Source organism: Excalfactoria chinensis, chromosome 3 (genome assembly GCF_039878825.1).
Source record: "Excalfactoria chinensis isolate bCotChi1 chromosome 3, bCotChi1.hap2, whole genome shotgun sequence".
Classification (NCBI taxonomy): domain Eukaryota; kingdom Metazoa; phylum Chordata; class Aves; order Galliformes; family Phasianidae; genus Excalfactoria; species Excalfactoria chinensis.
Window position 1 is genome coordinate 24,114,168 of NC_092827.1, and position 23,599 is coordinate 24,137,766.

At 37.4% G+C, this 23,599-nt stretch overlaps 1 protein-coding gene across 1 annotated transcript in view; it reads right to left on the reverse strand.

Annotated features, from left to right (window-relative positions):
• EYS (eyes shut homolog) overlaps nt 1-23,599 on the reverse strand; it is a 710,358-nt gene that overhangs the window by 117,100 nt on the left and 569,659 nt on the right. The window lies entirely within an intron of this gene.

Here is a 23,599-nt window from a genome sequence, read left to right on the forward strand (position 1 = left end):
CTTGAGGGCTTAATGCACTCCATCTTTTTCTTTTGGCTACAATTTTGAGCACTAAGAGATGCCACATGTAACCAATTGCTGGCTACATTTTGTACTGCTAGTCATCAAATTTTGAGCCCTGTGGTCCAAATTTCCCCTCACTTATCCCATTCATCTATAAGTTACTATGGAGGACAGCACTGAAAGCCTTGCTTTAAATAAGGACAGTACTAGGTTCAAGTAAAGCTGATCCATTTTCAAATGTGTTTAAACTGAACATCAGTGTATCTTACGAAACAGCTATCACACACAAGCTATTTATTAACAGTATTTTAGTCTTCTGCTGTGCAGCTCAGTGCTTTGTGTTTATTAATGATTTTATCATAACAAGATCTCCGTGAATTTTGGATCACAGACAAAGAGCTGAAGCAAAGCTAGATGAAAAGACTTGCAAAAGATCATGGCTCAAGAAAGCCACGTACAACCAGATAATGAGATCAAGCTGTGATGGTCATAGTAATATTCACTAAGATATCTCTTTCTTATATGAAGTTACTGGAAATTAAGAAAAATCAGTCTAAATCTAAAGTGCCTTTAAAGAACATACCCACTGTTCTAATTAAATTGTAACAGCTAAATATTTGTCTGTCTTCAGTCAAGTGCTTTGGATATGATGAACCTGGAAAGCTTTCTCTATCATGCATCTGTCTCTCGCTTGTAAGCCAGAGGAGCAGAATGGGAAGGAAGATACTGTGAGCAGGATTAGATCAGCTAATCCTCCTGCTGTTTTCAGTAAACAGCTATTGGAATTGGACTGTTTTTCAAATTAAATGGCAAAAAACAACACACAAAACAAAACAAACAAACAAACAAAAAACAACCAACAGACAAAAAATAATAATAAAAAGATAAGCTACTGTCCAGTCAGGAAAGAGAAACATAAACCCTACTACCTGTGTCTCACATAAGAGCAGCTGGGTGCATGCTGCTGCTGATTCAACCGTAATATGCGCTGTATATTATTACATAAGCAGAACAAGTTGTATTGGGAATCTATTACAGTAAATCTACTGCGTGGCTAATTATTGTTATTTTCTTTTCACTTTCATGCTTTTATTACTCTTTTCTCATGCAGGAAAAGCTGTGAGAGTAAAGGAAACTATTTCTGCCTTGTTACTGCTGAATGTACCAACAGTGAGCTTGAGTTGGTATAAAAGAAATAGCCCATTTGTCTTTAATCTTAAAACAAATCTATACCACATCTTAATAGATAAATTTTTTATATACTCATCCTCCATCAAATCACTCTGTTTTAGAATCTACTTGTCCTGCACCAATGTAAATGATTCGAAGGATACCAGTTTTATAGCAGAAACTATTTTTAGTTCATAAAATACCACCCTCAATTGTCTGGGATTAAAATGAATAGGGATACTGTCAACTGCTGACATCAGAAGATCTCAAATGTTTGGACATGCACTTCTGGTGAGTTCTTCTTCTGCTAGGCATTACCACTGACAGGGTCTTTGGTCAAAGAAGTCGATGCAGTCGGGATCATCTCTGAATAATGAAGAAACAACAAGCCAAAAATTGTGGCACAAACTATTCAGATATGATTTAAGATCTGTTGAGGTCTGTTAGGAGTAAGAACTCCAGATTTATCCTTTTTTTTTTTTAATATTTATTTATTTATTTATTTATTTTAAGGGGATGCAAAGAGATTAGAAAAGTACAGAATATATACCTGTAATTTCCCCAGTTATTAAGCAGTTTATCACTTCAAAATGGAACAACACTATGCCATGAAATATGCAAGTGGTGAGATCATGCATCGTTCAAGACTTGAGTATTGTGAGATGAGATGCATCAGCTTCCTTTATCTCAGCTTGAATTCAAACAGAACAATTCAGTGCAGCTTCATTTCCTACTTAATGTAGCTGTAAATGTTTTGGCCCTTTGGTCTTTTCTGTATTTAGTGTGCAGCGTTTGGCATATTTAATAGTTTTCCTGCTTATCACTAAGAAAAATGACATCTTACCCATTCTCTGTCTTCCTAAAGTAGATTTTCACTAGTCTACTGGAAAAAAATAGAAAAAAAAAAAAAAAAAAGAAAGAAAAAAGAAAAGAAAACATCACAGAAAAAAATTCTATTAGCAAAAATCTGTTCTGTGTTTAATCAGCGATTTAGTACTACATGAACAACAAGATAAAAGCTGCCAAAATAAAAAAGCACAACCTCACTGCCAGCCAGTCAGAAAACACATTCAGCTGCAATTAAAACTATCTGGACAAATAATTTCAAATCATAAAGAAGTGGCATGAAGAGAACTAATTCTGACAGTGCTGCACCCATGGTGTTTAGATAAGATTTGCCTTCTACACATTAACTCAGGCATGTCCAGCCTGTGGTCTGCAGGCTGCACGTGACTCTGGACAGTTATTAATGTGGCCTTACAAGATCACAAACTATTAACATTATTATATTTTAATTAATTATTATTATTTTTAGCAGTATTTTTCATGATTTGATTGCTCATAGCTCAAGTGTAGACTGTGACAAACAAGCACAGTGGAAGGAAGGGCATAGTACAGCGCTAACTCTCATGCCCACCACACACACACAGCTGAATCAAAATCCAAATATATTATATGTTACATTGGCTTTTTGCCACTCCACCTGGTAAGCAAAACACAGTGATTGCTGATAATAGTATTTCAACCTACTTAGATGTGTACCTATGTCTCTCTGATAAGGGTTGGTAAAAAAGACAACCCTAGAAAATTAATAAAAGATGAAAAAAATGCCACCAGCAACTCACATTTGATGGAATATCACTGCACATTGTATAAAGAAAATCTGTGTGTGAACACTTCAAAACTGAATAATGCAGAAACCATCACCAAAGCTTTAAATTTCCAAGGGATTGAATCATCACTGATTCCAGGATTTCCTTCAAAGTATAAAAGCTGATTATCAGGACATAATTTACTTTTCTGAAGCAAGGAGGCTAAGTTGGAGTAAAATGCTAAAAAGATTTAATGATAGAAAAGATTAATCACAACACTTACGGAATCAAAAAGAAAATGCATGACATAATATGAAGATGAAAAATGGCTTGCATATCTAGCATTTTTGGTGAATTGCAGCACAGATTTAAATATGTAAGTGTAAGTCTTCAAGGTGAAAATTATAACTTCTGTGTTATGATTCATACCACAACAGTATTTGAAATTTTGATACTTAGTCCTGTGAACAGCAAAAAATATGCAGCCTTGCTTTCCATTTCGATAAAGAAATTTGAGAATAGGTTTGAAGACTTCTGAAAAACACCACTTCTCTTCTCTTCTCTTCTCTTCTCTTCTCTTCTCTTCTCTTCTCTTCTCTTCTCTTCTCTTCTCTTCTCTTCTCTTCTCTTCTCTTCTCTTCTCTTCTCTTCTCTTCTCTTCTCTTCTCTTCTCTTCTCTTCTCTTCTCTTCTCTTCTCTTCTTTCTCTTCTCTTCTTTCTCTTCTCTTTCGCTTTCCTTTGCTTTTCCTTTTTCCTTCCCTTCCCTTTCCATGTTTGTGACTTTATTTGCATTTGACGTAAATACATTCCCTATCAATTTTCAAATGAAATATATAGAGTTGCAACCAGATTTTCAATTCAATGAAAAATATGATCATGTCTCTTTTACTAGACTTTTATAAGACCTGTAATACCAGAAAAAAAAAAATAAAAATAAAAAAATACCCCTTGCTTCACAGTGATGTCATCGCTTTTTGGAATTACATACATTTGCAAACAACTCTTTTCAAAAATGAACCACAGGAAGAGTAAAATTCCATAAATAATCTCTAATGGAACACTCTGAGAACTCACTAAGAGTCGCAATTACTTCTATCGAGTCAGACCTGGATGCACAATTTTCAGAAAAATAAGGTCAAATATCCCACTAGTTTTATGATTTTGTCACTTGTGTCACTTTGTGACTAACATTTCCGTCTGAGTGATAAGTTGTTGTATATTTGACTCAGTGTTAATAAGGGGCAGTTTCAGTCAGTCTTGGACTGTGCTACATCCAAAAACAACAGTGGCCACAAATACCCTGGTACAACTGTTCAGGGAGCTTGATTTTCAGTCAGAAGTCTGACTGAAAGCCAAATTACCAAATCCTCGAAAAGACAGTCTTTTAATCAGATGGGCAGAACTTCAGCAGCAGTTCACAGCTAATCAGCATAAATTATTCAGCCTTCTCTGGAAATGTTTGTCCAGTAAGGCCAGCAATACCTTCCAGAGCAAAAAGAACTTTAAAAAGATACATTTTAATTCCAAAGGCTTTAAGATGCTGAGCAGCCTAAAATACATAATAGTTTGTCACAGATGCTACAGTGTGCAAAAGTGGCTTAAAATATGTAATCCTGAATTGTATTATATGCAATAATATGTAGCCATTTGCAAATGTTGTTAGAAGAAAAGTTAATTGTTATACCTATCATATATATATATATAAAACCCACAACCTTTAGGGCTTAAGTTTGAGGTCAAGAAAAAAAATGAAATAATACAGGCTTTGAAAAGCACTAGCATTTTCACAGAATCACAGAATCACAGAATTATAGGGGTTGGAAGGGACCTCTAGAGATCATCGAGTCCAACCCCCCTGCCAAAGCAGGCTCCCTACACCACGTCGCACAGGTAGGCATCCAGGCGGGTCTTGAATATCTCCAGAGAAGGAGACTCCACCACCTCCCTGGGCAGCCTGTTCCAGTGCTCCGTCACCCTCACTGTAAAGAAGTTCTTGCGCACATTCGTGCAGAACTTCCTATGCTGAAGTTTCAGCCCATTGCCCCTAGTCCTGTCCCCACGCACTACTGAAAAGAGACCAGCCTCGCCACTATAGCTCCCACACCTCAGGTATTTATAAACCTGGATCAAGTCCCCTCTCAGCCTTCTTTTCTCAAGGCTAAACAGACCCAGTTCCCTAAGTCTCTCCTCGTAGGGGAGATGGTCCAGGCCCTTCACCATCTTTGTGGCCCTCCGCTGGACTCTTTCCAAGAGATCCCTGTCTTTTTTGTACTGGGGAGCCCAGAACTGGACACAGTATTCCAGATGAGGCCTCACCAGGGCAGAGTAGAGGGGGAGGATCACCTCCCTTGACCTGCTGGCTACGCTCTTTTTAATGCACCCCAGAATGCCATTGGCCTTTTTGGCTACAAGGGCACACTGCTGGCTCATGGCCAACCTGTCGTCCACCAGGACGCCCAGGTCCCTCTCAGCAGAGCTCCTCTCCAGCAGGTCTTCCCCCAACCTGTACTGGTGTATGCAATTATTTCTACCGAGATGCAAGACTCTACACTTGCTTATGTTAAACCTCATCCAGTTTCTTACTGCCCAGCTCTCCAGCCTGTCCAGGTCTCTCTGAATGGCTGCACAGCCTTCAGGCGTGTCAGCCAATCCTCCCAGCTTCGTGTCATCAGCAAACTTGCTGAGGGTGGCCACTATCCCCTCATCAAGGTCGTTGATGAAGATGTTGAACAAGACTGGACCCAGCACAGACCCCTGGGGGACACCACTAGTCACAGGCCTCCAGCCAGACACCGCACCGCCAATGACAACCCTCTGCACTCTGCCAGTCAGCCAATTCTCGATCCACTTCACCGTCCACTCATCTATCCCATACTTCCTCAGCTTTGTTATAAGGATGTCATGGGGGACCGTATCAAAAGCCTTACTGAAATCAAGGTAGACTACATCTACCGCTCTCCCCCCGTCCACCCAGCTAGTGACATCTTCATAAAAGGCCACCAGGTTGGTCGAGCACGACCTCCCCTTGGTGAACCCATGCTGAGTACTCCTGATAACCTCCTTTTCTCCCAGTTGTCTGGAGATGGCATCCAGCACAAGCTGTTCCATCACCTTCCCTGGGACAGAGGTGAGGCTGACTGGCCTATAATTACCCGGGTCATCCTTCTTGCCCTTTTTGAAGACTGGGGTGACATTGGCCATCCTCCAGTCTTCAGGCACCTCCCCAGTTCTCCAAGACCTTTGAAAAATTACAGAGAGCGGCTTAGCAATAACCTCCGCCAGCTCTCTCAGCACCCGCGGGTGCACCCCATCAGGTCCCATGGATTTATGGACATTAATGTTTCCTAAGCACTCACGGACCACCTCTTCCCTGACTAAAGGGAAATCTCCCATTCCCCAGATTCTCTCATCAACCACCGGGGACTGGGATTCCTGGGGGAGAGCCCTTTCACTAAAGACAGAGGCAAAGAAGGCGTTCAGTATTTCCACCTTCTCAGCATCCCCCGTTACCAGAACACCCCCCTCACTTAGTATGGGGCCCACATTCTCCCTAGCCTTCCTTTTGCTGTTAATGTACTTAAAAAACCCTTTTTTATTATCCTTTATCTCCTTAGCTAGATTCAGCTCCAGGTGGGCTTTAGCCTTCCTGGTCGCATCTCGGCAGTCCCTGACTACATTCTTATATTGTTCCCAAGTGGCCAGACCCTTTTTCCACATATCGTGTACTTTCTTCTTTCTGCGGAGCTTGCACATGAGTTCCTTACTCATCCACGCAGGTCTCCTGGCACCTTTTCCTGACTTCTTAGTTACAGGGACGCACCGATCCTGAGCCTGGAAGAGGAGCCGTTTGAATGCTAGCCAGCTCTCACAGGCCCCCTTGCCTTCTAGCACCCTGGCCCACGGGATGGCCCCAAGTAAGTCCCGGAGGAGATCAAAGTTGGCTCTCCTGAAGTCCAGGGTAGCAATCCTACTTTTTGTTTTGCTTCCTCCGCTCAGGATCTCGAACTCCACCATCTCGTGGTCGCTACAACCCAAGTTACCCCCGACTTTTACTTCCTTAACGAGTCCTTCCTTGTTGGTGAGAACTGACAATCTGAACTAACAATCCGGTTATTAGCCTGGGCTTAGATCCTGGCATTAATTAGATTACAAGCGTAGCCTTAAAGTCCTACAAAAGCTAAGGAATGCTGTAAGGGCAGCTACATTTTTTTAACTATTTTGTCATGCATCATCTTGCTAAGAAGATTAAAATAGTTGCCTTGGAGACATTCTTTTAAGAAGTTTTACCATATATGCTTGCAAATTCTCAGCTGAAAATAACTAGTCATGTACTTGTGCTTCCTGGAGAATGCAAGCCCTTTTGACAGTATCTTAGAATATGCTCAAGAGAAATGGAGAAAGGAACACATGAATGGCATGGTAGCAAGCAGGCATGGAGCAGCTGCATGACAGCTAGATGATGCTCTGCTGTCTGTCTGTTTTAGTAGGAGAGGATGGTGTAGGAATACCAGTATTAACAGGCCAGGTGGGATCACAAGCAGTTTGCAGCCTACCCAAATGGTTTCTTGCCACTTGTTAGTCACAGCTGTACTGTTCCAGTTTGCTTCTTCCAAACACAAAGCACCATGATCTTTGTCTTACAGAAGAATTTTGGAAGACCAAAAGCAAAAAATAAAAATATCTGGAATCAGATTTATCATCAGTATGAATTCCCACATGTCCTTGATGCCAGTGCATTGCTTCTATTCAAAAACCTGTCTCAATTGTATGTTTGCAACCAAGTACTGCTGGAGCCAATTCCTCCTCTCAGAGATACACATGCAACCCACTGCCTGGCCATCTTCAAATGTAGAAGAATTGACAGCCTGTTGGCAGAAGTCCTCTCAAAACCCAGAGCTGGGGCAAAGCACAATAAACAGCAGTGCAAGAAGAATTCAATTGTAGAAGGCCAAGAATTTGGCCTTCTACAATATTACCTCAGCCATTAGCATTTTCTGTCCCTTGAGCAGGAATTGGCTATTTAGTCAGACCAATGATACCACACCATTAGGAGAACCTCAGTGCATTACTACACTGAGTTCTGAAACTGGAAAACATCATGCATACTTTAAGCATAGGCTGCTGCTGAGATTACTTTCAGCACCAAGCAACCTCCACTCAGGTGTTGCTGTGTGCCTGTTTATCTTACATATCTGCACCTTATGTTTTCAGTAAAAACAATTCATGTGCATGCTGCTCTGTCAAGGGACTGAAGAAACATTATTTACAAAATGGTATAATGTAAATGTCAGATTCACTCCCTACATGAAATACAGTTAGAAATGTGGGGTAAAGATGATGACAGAACAACTATAGTGGTATGTATTTAATCCAAATAAATATACACAAATAAAGCAATACGTGTTTCTCTGATTAAGGTGAAGGAAGAACCTATTTGCTTAATAACAAACATCTGCTTCTTGAAAAGTTGAGGAAGAATTCCCCTTCATCTATTTCAGCCAAGGATAGAAATGGTCAGATCATGCCTTGTCTTATGTCAGGCACAGATCAGTGTTTAAATTTTTCACAACACTTGCTGTTGAGCGAAACCTACACCCTCCCACAGAAAGAAGACAAGTATAATCCTGTTATTTTCCAGATGGGTGAACAGAAGAGGTTGCAGAAGATTGTTTCTGACAGTGCTGGGAAGAAAACCCAGGGGCCAAACCACCTATCATATTTACATAAAATGTATTCAAATGCAGGAGAAAATGTATTTTCTGAAGGTGTTTTGAACAGCTGCTGAGTTATTTAGTAGCAACACAGCAGGCAACACTATAGCTCTCACATTCTCATCTTTCATTACTACTAGTCCCGTAGGTGCTGGCAGCTCTGACAAGACAATGTGAACAGTAGGGGGGATAAAACAATTTCTGTGGCAATATATAGACCCCAAGCTCCTGGTGTTCTCTCTAAAACTCATCGGTTCAGTAGGAAGCCATATCCACCATCAGAACAGAAGCTGTGACCAGCATTGTGAGCAGCACAAAAGAGCCAAGGAGACACAAACCTCAAGGCACAGATGTGACTTGGTGCTATGCAAGCAGAACAGAGAAATGTACAGCAAACATATAACACTGCAGTTGAGCAGAGCCTCCAGAAAAAGTGCTCCACAGCCTGAAGAAGAATTTTAATATTCTCCAAAGCTCCACCTCACACAACTGTTCAACAGGGATCACATGGAGTGTGAACTTGAGTAAGAATTTGGCCTTCTACAATATTACCTCATTTCACAACAAAACACAGTGTTTTGCAAACACACAAAACTTGTTTGCAAACTATATTCAAATAGATACCATATCCTGAAATACCTTGTAACATACCAGATGTTTTTTTATGCTTCTGGAGAGACAATAGTGCTGGTAGTGCTAGACATTAATGACTTCTCTATCATCACTATATGTTAACACTTATGGTGTGATCACAGGAATTCTACAAGATATTCACCTTTACTTTCTGCTGAATGACAAAATAATAAAATCTTGCCTAACACATGATAGCATTTGCTATAGTTTAAATAAACTACAGAGGATGCATCTTTATTACCAAGTTTTGCCTACATACCTACATCTGCAAGGAATTTAGAAAAAAACTGCTTTCTGTGTCACTCTGAGTTCCCTCTGTGTTGGATCAACCCCTGCCACCTGCCAACCCAACCACTGTCTCACTCTTTCTTGTCAGAGTGACCATTTGGTTTCAGGAACTAAATAAGCAGAAAACAAAAACAAAAACAAACAACAACAACAACAACAAAACAACAAACAAACAAACAACAACAACAACAACAACAAAAACAAACAAAAAAAACAACCACATCAGGATAAGGGCTGAGATAAAGACAGTGAAATCAACTGCCAATTACCATCACAGGCAAAACAGGCTTGACACAGGCAAAATGAATTTAATTTTTCTGCCAGTTAAAATAGATTTTGGTTTTGAGAAGATAGTGATAACACCTTCCCTGTATCTCCTTCTCTTCTTGGGTTGAACTTCGCCCCTTATTCCAAACTCCTGTATCTCGCCACTACAAGTACCACAGGAAGAGTGGGAAATAGTCATAGGATCATTCTTGTGGCCCTACACTGATCTTTTTGCAGTATGTCCATGTCTCTCTCGTACCCTCCAGTGAACCAGGTTTGGGGGAGCCCAGAACTTGATACAACAATCAAGGTGTGGCCTCACCAGCACGGAGTGGAAAGAAAGGACAATCTCTCTTGACTTACTGACAATATTATGCCTACCACAGCTAAGAATATCATACTATAGTCTCCACTACAGTTACCCTCAATTTAATTTTCCATCTACAACCAGTCACCAGTGAAGTGCAGTTTTATTAATTCTGTATTTCCGGTAATGTCAACTACAAGATTCAGGTAATGGTCACAAAATGACTAAGTATCTGTGGATGAAGGTGAACAGAGATATGGTAACAGCATCATTAACTACACAAAAAATAGACCAATAAACATAAACAGAGTGGGAGAAAAGAACTAGCAGACAAAGGTGAGCAAGCAGAGAAGAAAGTTTCATAGTTGACGATCTAATATAAAATCAGGCCAGTGTGTACTCCTAAGAAGCAAAGCATAAAAAGGACAGTCAAGGTGGTGGAGAGATGGATGAAAAACTTTTTCTCACCTGAATTAACTACATCCCAGAAGACAAATTCATCACCAAATTGATGTACTTTAATCAAAGGAAGAGAAATACCTTCCTTCTTTGACTGTGTTTCTTAAACGAGTTTCCTTCAGAAAGATGCAGCTTACTTGTCTTTCTCTCTAACCTGACTACTAAAGAGGACTACTTTACAAATGTACCCATAAATTTTACTCAGTGCTCTCTTCAATCAGGTGACTCCATTTGCAACATCAAGTTTTCTCACATCCAGTGCGTAAAAGTTGAACTAAGCTGACTAGTCTTAAAAGAATCAGCTGTCTGATTTTCTGTTTTCTTCCTTCTGCTCTAGACACATGCAAGTAATATATTAAATACTGGTCTGAAATATATTTAAAAAGCAATAACTTACCAAAAGTAAGGTTAGAGCAAATAAGATAAAATAATAGAACATAAGATAAATTTCACTTTTTCTTCTTTCCCTCAGCCATCATCAAAAGAAGAATTTTCAATAAACTGTGTGAAACAGAGATCCCAGTAGTATCTCTGAGGTTTTATGATTATTTTGAGCCACAGATCTGGACTTGGCATAATACAAACAACAGATTCCAATCCAACATTCTTTGAAATCTACTTAAATTCTTACATCGCCCTCAGAATGCAAGTGTCTCAGAATCACTAAATACATTAAGCCACACTGGGATGTTTACTGTTGAGATAGGAGCTGATCACCAAGACTAAGAACTACTCCCTTCTCAGCACAGAGGAGAAAATCCAACCAACCCCACACGAATCTTAACCATGTGACTTCGTTGCCCACTTTGTTTCCCCATGGAGACCAGCATTTAAATTCCTTTAGAATACTAGTGTTAATCATAGAATCATAGAATTACTCAGGTTGGAAAAGACCTTGAAGATCATCAAGTCCAACTGCAGCCTAACCAGTACCCTAACTCTAAAAACTCTCCACTAAATCATATCCCTGAGCACCAGATCCAAATGGCTCTTAAACACATCCAGGGATGGCGATTCAACCACCTCCCTGGGGAGCCTATTCCAGTACCTAACCACCCTTTTTGTAAAGACGTTCTTCCTAATATCCAACCTGAACTTGCCCTGGCGCAACTTGAGGCCATTTCCCATCGTCCTGTCATTTGTCACTAGTGAGAAGAGACTTGCCCCACTCTCACTGTAAGAACATGAGATAGTGAGCCATCTTTAAAGAGAGCCAGACTGGCTTGCTGGGAGCTACATTTCTTTCACTTCTCTCAATCACCCCTCCTTGCTTTGGGTACACATGCAAAGGCTAGCTGTTTACTGCTTTTTAAATCAGAACATGACACAGATTTTTGATATCTGCAGAGTAGAAAGCACTTCCTCTTACTTTCAGCTAAAGCAAACCTGTAGAAAATGTTATAAGCACACAGAACCTGTTTTATTTCTACATTGATCTTCCACTTCAGCCACAACAGGCAAGAAAGAGAACTTTAAAAAATTGCTTTGACTTCACAGATTTTTTTGTTTGTTTAGCTCTTCAAACCTCAGAAGCACTCAGCAGTGTAAGCATTTATTATTGTGATCTCACATCTTAAGAGAAAGACAACATGGCATCTTCATAAGTTTATTTAGCAACATACTGTGCTTCTCTATTTCCAGGCACACTGTCAAACTAACAGAAACCAAACTGTTGTCTGAAAAGATCTCTGTGTAAAGCAGTGTGTAACCAGACAATGAACTAATGAACTTTCCAGAACATTGTATAGTTTAGAAATAAGTTTTAAAAAGCAACAAACACCAACAACAGAAACCACCAAAATACTGAGAAAAACTGAAATATTCAGTATAATATAATCTTAAATTTTAATAGTTTATTACCTCCTCTGTTATCCAGTGATTCTTTTTTAATTCAAGTCACAGAGATGAAGATCTGCTTTGTTTCATGTAGTGTACCTAGTGTACCTTCAGTAACACATATATCCCTTTGTACTATCAAGTATGTAAAAGAACTCCTTTCTTCAAAAAAGGCTCTTCCCTGAAATGGAGGGAACAGACAGGTATTATGAAATCTTTACTATCTACATCACAGTCCCAGCCATCAACAGGAAGAAAAAAAAAAAAAAAAAAAAAAAAAAAAAGTAAGTCACGTGAGATCATGGGGCAGAAACTATCTAAAGAAACTGCATATCTAGAAGAAGCAATCACACAGCAGTACTTGGAATACTATCATTAATTCAGTTTAAAGGAGGACTACAGCACACTTTAAAAGATCAGTATGCCCAGTCTCATTTGGAGAACGATATTTCCTGGCTACTCTTAATTCTGAAACTTAAATCAGCCATTATTTATGTCACATCTCATAAGAGGGGGTGCTAAACATGCGTTAGGATGTTCTGAATTATATAATGTTGCAGTCATGCTTTGTGAAGTTTATGAGATGAAAAGCTAACAATCTATTCACATATCTAATTACCAACATATTTATGTGCAGTGATTAATTACTGATCATAAAATAGAAATTAGCATCTGATCTTGCTTAAATGTGAACATTCATGTGACAGTGTTTTTGTGTGTCCCTTATTAGTCCTACTTCTTTTAGCATTTCAGTTCCAGTAAGACAAACAGAATAAATATATACTGTCTTGAATAATTGGGTACTCCCTTACAATTAGTAACAGATAGCAATGAAATTCAGACAATGAGGGCTAGGAAAAAGAGACATTAAAGCTGTGGGCAAAATTGGAGTAACAGCCTTTTTACAACTATTGTCTTCTACTTCGGAGATGGAGAACAGTAGAAATGCAACAAAAATATTGCCCTGAAATGTACCATACCACTGGAAAGAGTAAATAAATGTTCACTGCACAACTAGTCTATGCAGACAGTCTTACTGGGACAGTCAGTGTATTATATATAAAACTACATTCATGTAAAGATAATCACCAACAAGATGGCAGTAATTTTAGAAATATTTTTCTTTTTGCTCACAATCCTAAATCAGTTCTTTCTATGCATTGTGCATCAGCAAAAAGTTGCATCTTTATTTAAATAGCTATAAAATACTCACAGCAAATAAAAGAGCATTATGAAATGAATAAAAAATGCATACGTCTATTTCCATTATAAATGTTTCTAGGAAGTGGGACTAATTCTATTAAAAACAATGGTTACCAGTTGTCACAACACAGAAGACAGAAATTCACAACAGTCTTCACATATAATATGTGCATATATACACTGTAAATAAATATATTCTTGGGATATTTTATTTGTGCTGACAAAATCATAGATTGGTAGAATGTATTTATTGTGCTGACGTTCAAATGATGTGTCATTACACTAAAATTTCTCCATGAGACAGGATTTACTAGTCCTTCATGATGGATTAGTTCATCCTGCAAAGGTAAGCGCAACACAAAATAAACTCCAGAAGCTATTGTGATTTTTCAGTGTTACCTACTTTTGATTTACAGTGCTAAGTTGAATATGCTTATAAACATAAATTCCCTGTAGCAGCGTTGGTCATACAAGTAAAGTATGTTACATTCTTAAAAGGGATAATGATAAAGATAAAAACAAAAGCTATCCTTGTTTCTTATAGAGATTTAAGTCATCTACAGCATTTCTTTTCCCATCAAGAAAGATGTTCAAATTCTAGTGTTGGATAGCTTAAGGAACAGAGGTTAAATTCTCTTGTCCTTTTGCAGGATACTGCAGAGTAGAAAAGAAGCTAAGTCCATCAATTTCAAGCACAAATTCAGAGCATCTTTTTGAGTTAAAAGTCAGTGTTTGCCCCCAGACAGAATTTAATTTATCAGAATACCAGGCCCAACATAAATCTTGATTATGTGAAATTACCAACAAAATCTAATTTTTCAAAGTCCATATTCAACAGTGAATTGGAAATGGCATCATACCAACTGAACTTGAGAAATAAATTTGTCTAAAATTCAAATATCTTTGTCACTGTTTGCAGTATTATTTTTTCATGGTACTAAACACAGAGTTTAATTCCTTTTTATCATTAAATTTCACAGCATTAGAACCCTGAACTTTCAATTAGATTTGCATTTGCAGTAATTACAACAGAAGAAATGGGCTATCAGTGGAGAAAAAGGTTGTGAGAAGAAAGTACATTTTGCTTTGCAAGCTTGTTATTTATCTTTTCAGAATATTTGTTAACTAAACACTCAACTTTATATTTCCATTGAGATAAGTAACCTAAGGGCATGCTGTCAACTCTTAGCTGAACAGCAAATAGACATAGCAAGAAATTACAGTCAAGAGTATTGTATTAGTTTTTATTTTTTGTTGTAAATCCACATGCAGATGAACTAACTTAGGCTAGATACCAAACTTGAAAGCAGACAAGATTAGATGGGATGAATTCCACTCAAGAGAATTTTTCTTAAATAACTAATCAACAGTCTCATATTTCTTCAATATCTTTATACTTGCTGTTGGACTTGAATATCTTGAAGGTCTTTCCAAGCTGAGCAATTCTATGATTCTATGTGAAATCTGGTAATAATACTTTTCCTGTCTTACCTGTGGTATTCTAGGTAGGTCACAGTATTCTATCTATGCCTGAGAGTCCATAATGCAGACTGCTGCCCACCACAACTGTAAGAAGAGTTCTGGATGCCTGCCATTTTAGGAAAGGCAGCAAAAATGTACTAGGCTGCTCAGTACTACTAGACTTCTGCAATAGCTCATACTTAAAGCTTTATATTGATATAAATGTATTTAAAAGAGACTGGGTGAAATACACCTAGCAATGGAAGTGATTAAATCAGTTGTTTTAGCTTCTAGACTACACATCATTGCAGGTACTAAAATGGCATTTACTGTGGCTTCCTAACCTCAGAATAAGAAAACAAAGCAGATATCAATTATGCAGGAGAGGATCTGAGATTAAATGAGAATGATATACTATGAAGGGGAAGATGAAAGTGCCATTGCCCTACATAATATGAGCTAATCTGTGATGAGTCATTTAGGAATAAATCACCCCAAATAGGTTCATTATGAAAATTATTTCATGTGAGAATAAATCTACTCAGCTAGAAATTATAAATATCAGAATAAAACTGTAATTACATTATTGAAAATTGCATTGCTAAAGGAAGGAAAAAACCCAATATAAAGTTATGGGCTCCGCAGTACAAGTAAGATTTACAAGAGCTAGTCTAGCAGCAGGCTGCAAAGATGGTTGAGTGACTGGAACCTCTTTCAGATACTCAGAATCTGACTGCACATAATCCTAGATCATTATGTGATGCATCTTAAGGACAACATGATCTCTTCCCCTCCTGTGATTCAGTATTTCTGTGTTCTTGAGATAATTCTGTCAGGTCAGATAATTTAAGACCTAGTCAAATCCAGACCATGAAGGGTAAAGGAATTCAAACATCTGCTCATCAAGTCAGTACCTAATGAGCCTCAATAGCCATTACAGTTGGTTTGTCAGCTTTGACAGATCATTGATGAAATGCTAAATGTTGTTGCTGCATCAAAGCAAAAAAAAAAAAAAAAAAAAAAGAAAAAAAGAAAAAAAGAAAAAAAAAAGCGACACACATTTCTAAACTCACTATTCTTTTTAAGCACAAAAATGGAAACTTAAGTGAAAAATATAAGAAAGCTTTTTCTTCTCTTCTTAGTGAGAATCCATTCTTCCTACATGAGTTATTTCAGCTAGGAGGACAAACAACAGTTATTTAAGTGGTTGATCCTAACGTTCCATGAAATAGTCAATTTTAATTGAGTATAGAAGAATTTATATACACCTGTTAAGTGTAATGCATGTATTATGAGATTATTTTGAGACTAACAGATGTTAAATGATTGAATTATGTAAAACTCTGGAAGATAAAATTAATTTTTCAAGGTGTGAGAAAAATTGGATTGATGGAACCGGAATTAGTTTTCAGAGAACATAGAATTAAACAATCACCAAGGTTGAAAAATCATAGAATCACAGAATCATAGAATGGCTTGGGTTGGAAGGGACCCCAAGGATCATCAAGTTTCCACAGGCAGGGCCACCAACCTCCAGATCTGGTACCAGACCAGGTGTCCCAGGACCCCATCCAATCTGGTCTTGAACACCTCCAGAGATGGGGCATCCACAGCCTCTCTGGGCAGCCTGTTATAGTACCTCACCTCTCTCTCTGTGAAGAACTTACCCCTGACATCTGATCTAAGTAAAAAGTTGTTTTCCTTCCTTTTTATAATCCCCTTCTTAAATACTGGAAGGCAGCAATTAGGTTTCCTCTCAGCCTTCTTGTTTCCAGGCTGAACAAGCCCAGCTATCTCAGCCTATCTTCATGTGAGGCACTCCATCCTGTGGTCATCTTTGGGGCCCACCTCTGGACCCTCTCCAACAGCTTTGGATGTGGACTCCAGACCTGGACACAGTATTCCAGATGGGTCCTCATGAGGGCAGAGTAGAGAGGGAAAAACTACCTCCCTCTGTTGGCCACCCCTCTTCTGATGCAAAAAATATCTCCAATATCATCCACTTCAACCAACCATCCACCTACCACCAATATTTCCCCACTAAGCCATGTCCTGTAGTACAATATCTAAACACTTCTTGAACACCTCCAGTGATGGTGACTCAACCACCTCCCTGATCTGCCTTTTCCAGCATGACCACTACTTCAGAGAAGTTTTTCCTAATGTCCAATCTGAATTTCCCCTGGAACAACTTGAGGCCATTCCCTCTAGCCTTATTCTAGTTACATGAGAGGAGAGGCTGGCCCCACCTTACCACAACCACCTTCAGATAATTTTAGAGAGCTATGTGGTCTCCTGTCAGCTTCCTCTCCTCCAGACAGAACAATCCAATTTCTCTCAGCTGTTCCCCATAAGACTGTGCTCAAGATCACAAACACTCTATAAGCACTTACTGCACAAACCTTCCCACCTTATAGGGACAAATATGATAATTTTATGAAACAAATACGTAATATAAACTGAAATGAGCTCATAACTGTTTCTACAAGGCCTGATAAGCTGTCATCAATTGCAGATAATTTTAGTGAAAAACCATATCTATAAAAGCCATTCCTAGGTACTGTCACACTATGATTTATGTTGACTTATGATTTATAATTTCTATTAAAATGCAATAAATATATGTAGTTAAATAGGCATTCCTTCTGAAAGCAATTCCAAATTTAATTCAGACTTCATTATAATTGGTTAGATATTTTACAGCATATAGTTTTATGTATTTAACACAACATTCACATGGATGTGATTAATGTTTGTTCTGACTCAAAATCAAAATTAGAATATGCAGTATGTAAGATACTCAATTTCACAACTGCATCTAAGTGTGTTTTCTTCATCAGTTATAAACTCAGTGATTCTTATATCTCTTCCAGGAAAGCAAAAGTATGATGATGGAAGCATTGAGTTGGCTTAAGGTGCTTAACAAAACACCTTTCAATTTCTCATTCTTATATAATTAACAATGCTGGAATTCAGTATTATAAGGGCTACTCTGAGAGTAATGTCTCCCATTTTATTATGTTGACCTGTAATACCAGAGGTGAATTTTGGTGGTATGGTAGTAGATGCTGAACATCCCCACCACGTTCAGTTTTGTTGCTGTGTGACAGATGGCTGAAGGGTCATGTGACAAAATAGCATCTGACCTGGAAGTACATATGAAGAAAAGACGTGTAATTGAATTCCTCCATGCAGGAGAAATTCTTCTGGAGTTACCTACTTATGAAGCTTTGAATTACTTGACAGCAAAACACCCTCCCTGTATCATGAATATATGCTATACCATATATTCCTTCAGATAAAAAGATGTTGAAAGAAGAGCTGCTCAGGTGTTCCAGATTTACAAAATATAAATTTCTGCATTCCTTGGATTCAATGGCAAACCATAAGAAAATTGATCCTTTATTTATCTATTTATTTATTTATTTATTTTTGTTCATTTTACAGATCTAATGTAATTTTCAATAGTACTTTCACATTATGCAGAAGACCTGGCATCTTTAAATGCTAACAAAATGATGACTTATAAGTATGCACCAATATGAGAACATAAATCTCTCTGGAATGGAGGAAAACAGGGCTCAAAACAAGCCACCAGGTCATACAGATGGTGATTTACATTTTAAGAAGGAATGTGTAATAAAGGCTTTATAAGAGCAGTTCAAACAACACTTTCCTGTGGAAAGTGAGGAAGTGGGAGTGTCAGTACAAACATGGACACTGATAATCATGTTATTTGCACTCAGTGTCCTATGTCTTGTCATGTACCATGTAGAGGTACAAAAGTAGTTTCAGTACTTTCACAAATTAGAAGGTGCCATCTGCTCTTGAAGAGTGAATATCAAATAAACTTCAAAAGCTTCTATACTGCGTGGTCCAGACCAAAGTTGTTTAAACAATATTGACTGAATAGTTTATTCTTGAAATTTTGCTTTTATGGAATGCTGTATGTGACCTTCTCAACCATGAATAAATGCTTACATCCACACCACAAATACTAATTTAAGCATGACAGAAAATTAGAAGCAACTACACTCAATATGTTCCATTGGAAAATTTATGAAAAAGTACTAAACACAGTACAACAATAAAGTCCTGTGGAAATAAGTTCTATGTAAAGAGTAGGATGATCTTGTAGGTCCTTTCCAACCCTGTGATTCTATGATTCTATGTTCATTAAATCCCACAACAAAATTCTGGCAACTCTGTAAATCACAGTGAAGTAGTATTATGTTATACATGCAAGATTTTTACTGATGTCTGCCAAGAGTGTTCCAAGTAGAAAAGAATCTGGTGTCCTCCTTCAAGTACGTACTCATAATCAAGGAGAGAGACACATTCTAAACTTTTGGAAGGAAACATAATCTAAATAAAATATAACTGAGAGAAGATAAGATGTCAAAAAACAAAACAAACAAACAAACAAAAAAACCAACCAACAAACAAACAAACAATGTAACGTGGTAATCTCAATCACTTCTTTGTTAAAGTCACTTTCCATCAATCAATGATTTGAATAAAGACAATCTGGCCACAGCAACAGCTGTATCATTTAACTACAAATTATATACACCAAATTTTGTCAGGCAAATGTATTTTAGAACCCATACATGGAATGAAATGTGCTTCAACTTCTGTTCTTTTAATAATCCAATTCATAAAAGTAAGCTAAACTGCACTGTAGCTATGTGGTCACAGATCTAACTGAATATGATTTTATGATTTAATTATAATTTAAATTTCATTTATTATGAAATCACAGAAAAAAATTAATTCAAGAAAACACATATTTTCAAAATCAGGCATAAACTTACTCTAAGCAGAAATGAAAACAGTTAAAAAAAAAAAAAGAAAGAAGAAAAAAAGCAGGACTGAAAAAAATCCCGTTTCTTTAGGCAAGACAGAAAAAGGAAGCAGTCAGAGATTTATTGGTTGTTTTTGTAAAGGTGTCGTTTCACAAAGACCATAAAGACAATGACTGAACATTTTAAACTCACATTTAAATCTTCATCAGGTTTGAAAGGGAAGAACATATTTCAGGGAAATAATCATATAATTAAACAAAACTTGTAAACTATGGGGATATCTTAGCTTCCTTTAGATAGTGGATTTAGAAAGAAAAAGAGAAAGACAAAAATAGAAACTATAGAGAATTATTACATAGGAGCCATAGATATATCTAGAACTGGAATATCTGTCAAATATGACCTTACAGACTAATTCAAAGTCATATTTAACAGAAATATCACTTTCCTACTGGAGAATTTTCAAATAGTAACAAATATATTTATGCAAGTCTTTGTCTCTTCTTTTCCCGAATTACTGCTGAAAAAAAAACACCTCATTAATATTGCAGGTAAAACTTTCAATAGAGTTATCTATCTCCAACAGCCACTAAGAGAACACAAATCAACAGTTTTGTCATGCATTCATATTTTACAGCCTATGATAAAAGATCCTGGGGGGGGGCACAAATGCCTTGTCAAGTTTGCTTTTTCCTTTGGCAGAGGTTAAGGATGATTGCTGAAGGATTACAATTTTACTGCTGCTTGGTGAAGGATATACTGCTCTCTCTACATTTCAGAAGGACTCACAAGAGTAATCACTAGTCATTTTGAAGGCCATGCCCATAAACTCGGATGCATATAAATCCCTGCCAGTCACAGTCTACAATCATGCATTTCAAATTATTTAGTCTGTCACTGTTTAAAGACAGTGTAAATTCCAGTAAACAAAGGCAAAGCATAAATTGAACTGACACTACTATTTAGTGTTGCAACATGGACGGCAAAGCCATAAATATAAATGTTAATTTTAGAGTAAAAAATAGGAAATAAATTTATTTTTCAGTGTCAACTTGAATTCTATAACTAGAACTAATGTTTTTTTTTTTGTTTGTTTGTTTGTTTTGTTTTGTTTTTTTTTCAGTGTATTTGTTGCTAAAGTACTATTAGACTTCAAAAGCTATCCAGCATTTTAACGTCCTAATTTTATAAATCAGAGAAAATGCTTTTTCAGGTAATACAGCACAGGCAATCAGTAGACAAATACTTCACACATGGGTAGTCTCTACAACTAAAGAACAAAAAAACTAACTTAAAATCATTTTGTTAGAACTTAACTGTACTCTTCTATCAAGTACTTTCCATGATAAAAACGTCTTTACCTGCTAGCTCATAGTGTAAAGAAGGGATAGTTTTCTTTATAAGCTTAGTATACATTTACATTAAAATCCTAAACCAAATTAATTTCCTGTCATCTAACAATTAGGTCTGAATATACTATATGATTCTGTTTCGTTAATACTAGGCTTTAAAAGCAAACAAAAAAAGTTTAAAATGGAGTGTAAGAATAATGCATAAACCTGCAGCTTAGAAGTGTAAGAAGGAAATGTAGTGTTTTCTTAAATGGTAGATCCTTTCATTCCTCTGTATACTGAAATGGGGTTTTCTACTTCAAGTCTAACATTTACTATTTTTCGTAAGAGGATATGGTAAGGATCAAGGGATGAACACAAAAATAACAATACACACACAAAAAAAACCCATACCAAATATACCATTATCCATGTACTACTACCAATCTCTTCTATGAAAAGTCCTCAATTCTTCTAGAATAAGTAACATTCTAGAATTTTGCAACATTTACGTAGTAAATAACTATTACCAAAGACAAACACAAATCTTCAGGATGCTATTACTTTCATGTTTTGATGTATTCAAGCTAATTTTGAGAAGACTGCTATACAGGTTTCAAGGGGATTTTTGTAATGTCCTTCACATATCATCCTCTACTATCAAAAATGTTCCTAACTAGAAATAACTTTATTGTAAATAATTTGCACATATCATAAATGCTGACAGTTCAGATTCACCAATTTAACTGTAACTATATGATAAAGTAAAATAATATCAGAATCATAATAATCATAATAATTTAATGGACATCATAGTTCCTGTGCCCAGCACCTCTTGCCTCCTACTGTGACTCTGTCAAGTGGCCCATCTTGGCCCTGAGAGCATTTCCATTGCTGAGCAACAGCCGAATGTCAGTACACTACCAATGCTGTCAGAGCTGGAACCAGGGCATGGAGAAGGTGCAGTGCAGCACAGTGCCAGCTAAAGTTATAGCAAATAATTTCACATGTTTTAATTCACTTGCTAAACTCAGTCCTGTGGACAGTGAAAAATATGCAACCTTGCCTTTAATTTTGATAAAAGAATTTGAAAACAGGTTTCAAGATTGAAAAAAACCAAACCAAAACAAACAAACAAACAAAAAACCTCCATTTTTTTAGTATATCTCCAATGTATTTTTTTTTTTTTTTTTAAATAAAAACTACTAAAGATTAAAATAAGTTTTGTTACTTATACACATAAATTATGGTACATATTTCATGATAGCTGCTTTGAAATTAATGCCTCCTGTTTAATTATATTCTCCCATGGTGTCAGAGGCAGACGGTGGTAAGGCAGTAGAGGCTGAATATTCCTACCAATATGCTACTATATCTTGTTGCTGTATGACAGGTGGCAGCAGAGGGGCAGACTGACAGAATGGTGACTGACATGGAATTGCACATGAAGAAAAGATGTGCCACTGAATTCCTCCATGCAGAAAAAATGGCACCCACTGACATTCACTGGTGATTGCTGAACATATATGAAGACCAGTAGATGTTAGCAACAGTGAGGTGGTGGGTAGTGTATTTCAGCAATGGTGACAGTAAGAGAGATCATACCTACTGGTGCAGATTTTTATGAGTGTTGCATGAATCTCTTGTTCATCATTGGCAAAAATGCATTGATAAGGGTGCTTTCCATGTTGAAAAGTAGTGTTTTGTAGCTGAGAATTTTTCTAACAAAAAACATTATTGTGTTCTTTGCATCAGTTGTATTTTCCATGGAAATAAACAGGAGGCATGGCTTTCAGGGAGACCTTTGTTTATGCAGCCCAAGACAATTTCAGTTCAATTAATGTGGCCCAGACAAGCCAAAAGGTTGGACCAACCATGGAATAGTATAAGAAGAGAACAGGATTCCATTGGAAAGACTAAAAAATAACATTGAGTTCAACAGTCAAACTACTAACAAAAGTAACAACAAAACTGAACAGAAATGGCTTCAAGACTAAGCCCTGGGAAATACTACTAGTGACTGGTCACCAGATGTAGTTCTGTTCACTTCAACTGTTCAAACCCTACCCATTGACCTAGCACAGAGTGAACCTATTCATTTAATAGATGGGCAAATTATCCAGAAGGATTCTGTGAGGGACAGTATAAAAATACTATGTTAAAATTGTCCCAGTTCTGATACTGATTTCTTTTTGTGTGTGTTTGGAATTTGAAAAACTGAAGTAACATGCATGAACTAGAGGCATCTTAACTCAAGGACACTATATTATGAGAAATATTTCCAAACATTCATAAAGTTTTGCTTTCCATCTTCTTTTCTTTTCTTTTCTTCCTCCTTCCTCCTTCCTTCCTTCCTTCCTTCCTTCCTTCCTTCCTTCCTTCCTTCCTTCCTTCCTTCCTTCCTTCCTTCCTTCCTTCCTTCCTTCCTTCCTTCCTTCCTTCCTTCCTTCCTTCCTTCCTTCCTTCCTTCCTTCCCTCCCTCCCTCCCTCCCTCCCTCCCTCCCTCCCTCCCTCCCTCCCTCCTCCCTCCCTA